Source organism: Lathyrus oleraceus, chromosome 3, assembly GCF_024323335.1.
Source record: "Lathyrus oleraceus cultivar Zhongwan6 chromosome 3, CAAS_Psat_ZW6_1.0, whole genome shotgun sequence".
Lineage (NCBI taxonomy): Eukaryota > Viridiplantae > Streptophyta > Magnoliopsida > Fabales > Fabaceae > Lathyrus > Lathyrus oleraceus.
In genome coordinates this window covers 264,756,236-264,759,963 of record NC_066581.1, presented here as the reverse complement: position 1 = coordinate 264,759,963, position 3,728 = coordinate 264,756,236, and positions in this window count along the sequence as shown.

Below are 3,728 nucleotides of genomic sequence, written 5' to 3'. Positions count from 1 at the left end.
TCCAAAGTTAGCAACTTCCTTTATGAGTTTGCATGGGCGTGTACAAAGCCTAAAGAATGATTGGAAAAGGTCCAAAAGTGTGCACATGTCATGCTGAAAGTGTTGCATTAAGCCATGCATTGTTGAATTGAATTGGATCATGACATTATTCCAAATGGTACCTCATATTGCACCCATGCACAAGTCCTTCAATTTTGATCCAAATAGGATGATCTTGGACTTTTTAGAAATGTGAGATCAAGGGGAACAACTTTGATGTTTGACGAATTTCCATTTGAAGCTTGGATCATGATGAATTTTGAGGTGGAAGTTTGGAAAACCAAACATATTTGAAACTTTTCTAAGTACCAAGTCAAATGTTCACTTCTTCCATCTTGAATAACTTTTTCTATGGACTTCAAATGAAAAAAGTTCCTTCATCAAAGTTGTAGCTATTTCAAACCTATTAAATTTGGTCACACACTTAACCCTATTTAGATTTTGCATGAAGGAGTTATGCATTTTAGAAGTTGAGGAAAATCACTTGTTCAATGGTAGTGGCCTAAAATGACCCATAATGTTTCCTCTTAGCACATGCATTTGCAAGTTGATTTTGAACTTATTCCTAACATAAAAGTTGAATTAGACATATTGAATTTGATCATGGAATTTTAATGGCTTTCATCTTATAAAAATGAGCAAGTTATGGTCTTGGGAAGTTGACCTCCTAACTAGGGTTCATACAAAATGACCTATAATATTTCACCATAAAAAATGCTTTTCCAAGAAAAACTAGATCTTGACTTCAACATGAAAGTTGTTTGGAATGTAATTTTGAGTAACTTTACTCTTGTAATCATTTTCATATGAAAAAACCTGTAGGAGATAGGGTCTAGGGAACCCCAGCTTTGACCAGTTGACTTTCTCTGGTCAACCACCATGAACCATCTTGCTAGCTTGATATTCTCTTGACTATTGGGACTCATGGAGGATAATATATGTATAGAATGATGTAATATTAAGTGTCCTTTGAAATATTTGATCAATTGATGAAGAAACTTGTTGATGAAGTCACACAAGATACCCATATGAATTAGGGTTTCCCAGGCAAACTAGCTTCAAAATTTTGCTGTTTTCTTGATCAAAATGATATGTGGAGATCATGGGGATCCATATATGATGCCTATAACCAATGTGAACCATTTCTTGATTGAACTTCTTGCATTAAGGGTCTCAAACCCTAGATATGAGCTTGATAAAGCATGGGTGGACACACACACTATCTACAAAAGGAACAAACTATATATTGACATATTTTTGGTATTTTGGTTAGTAAATAATGAAAAACAAAGTATGATACAAATCAAAAGTGCTTGGTGATCTCTACCAATGCAAACCCAATGAATGAGGGGTAAGGAGGATGCCAAGGTGTGATCCCAAAGCTAATGCATATGATGAGATAACATGAGGGGTCTTAGGGTCAAAATTAGGGTCTTACAGCTTCCTTATTTAAGGACATTCTAACTGAGGAGGTGAAGGTTAAAATCTCCGTATCGACCCAGTAGAATGGACTTAAATAACAACATATAGAAACAAATTTTGGTCCCTAAGAGACCTCATGATGCATATGACATGAATGTTAAAAAGAATCTCTGTGGGTGTAATACCCCAAAATTTGACCCTAAAATCCCTCATGCAATCTCATCATATGCATTAGTATTAGGATCATACCTTGACATCCTACTTACCCCTATTTCATTGGGTTAGTTTTGGAAGAGATCACCAAGCACCTGTGATTGTATCATACTTGTATATTTATCATTTTACTAACCGAAATACCAAAAATATGTCTTTGTGTTTGTCTAACTCTTTTGTAGGTAGGGCATGGTCCCCATTGGTCTATCAAGTTCATATATAGGGTTTAAGACCCTCATGTTTAAAATCACAACCAAGGATTGATCCACAAAGTCTCTAAGCATAATATATGAGTCCCCATGATCTCTACATGTTATTTTGATCAAGTTTTCTTCAAGAGTTTGAAGTTGATTTGCCTTGGAAACCCTAGTTTGTTTGGGTATCCTGAGTAACTTCTTCAACAATCTTCCTCACAAATTGATAATTTTTCTCAAGGTACACTTCAAAATTCATCATCTTATGCATATGTGATCTACCATGAGCCTGAAAAGTCAAGAGAATTGCAAGTTACCAAGTTGGTTGATGGTGGTTGGCCAGATGAATTCATCTGATCAAAATTGGGTCTCCCTAGACCCTATCTCCTACAATTTGCACCATATGAAAATTATTATAAGAGAAACTTTACTCTAAATGACATTCCAAACAACTTTCATATTGAAGTATAGAGCTAAATATGCTTGGAAAGTCATTTTCCACGTTGAAACATTATAGGTCATTTTGTCTAAACCTTAATTTTAAAGTTAACTTTCGAAGGCCATAACTTGCTCAATTTTAATGAGATGAAATATTTCCAAGTTGCACAATCAAATTCAAGATGTCTACTTCAACTTTTATGTTTGGAATGAAATCTACATCAACATTTATGAGCATGTGATGTGAGGATACATTATAGGTCATTTTGAACCAATACTATTGAACAAGTGATTTTCCTCAACTTCAAAAATGCATAACGCTCTCATTCTAAATCCAAATGATGTCAAATTGGTAACCATTTTGAAGGTATTTTAAAGAGATACAACTTTGATAAAGACAGGTTTCTCATTTGGAGCTCACATAAAAAGTTTAGTAAGGTGGAACATTGAGGTATATGGCTTGACACTTAGAATTTTTTTCAATATATTGAAATTTCCAAACTTCCACCTCAAAATTCACCTTGATCCATGTTCCAAATGGAAAAGTGTTCAACATAAGAGTTGTTCCTCTTGATCTAAGCTTTCTAAAGAGTCCTAATTCTTTCATTTTGGACCAAGTTTGCTAGGGTTGCACATGGTTTTAACAGGCCTACATCATTGGTGGAAATCAAAGTTCAAATGATCACATAACATTGCCTTGCCATTCAAGCTTCATCCCAACCTTATTTAAGATGCATTTGGATCTTATTGGATTGCTTCATGGGTCTGTACATGCCCATGCAAGCTTGTGCATGACATTGCCAAATTTGGAAGAAAACTCAAGTGTGCAAATAACACTTCCAAATGCTATAAATATGGACCCTCTGAGCTCATTTCAAAGGATCCTTGCGCACCAGCTTTTCCCCCTTTCTTCAAACCCTCACAATTAAAAGGAAAACCTGATAATTTTCACTTGAAAATTGAGTTTGAATCTCACAATTTGGAGATTCAAAAACTCCAGGATCCAAAGCTTCTTTCCATTCCTAATCAACTTCTGCAAGTCAGTGGAGCAAGATCAAACAAGAATTGAAGCAAGGAAGAGCAAGTTCTACACATCATTGAAGGTATTTTCCAGAAATTTTCTTCTCTTCGATTCTCACTCAATTCTCATCAATTCTCTTGGATCTTTAGTTGTCTGAAGTCCTACCAATGTAGGCAAGAAGATTGAGTTGCTTTGAGGTCAAATCGAAGCAACTCAGTTGACACACCTCAAAATTCAACTCCTCATATCTTTCTATATATTTGGAGTTAGTTGAAATTGAGGCCAGATTCATGCTCTACGCCATTTTTTCTTTCAGATTATGTCCTCCCTTTTCATTTATGTGATGGTGATGACTGAACCAGTCCGACGAGGTTCGCCTGAGAAGGTGATCGGAGGTTTAG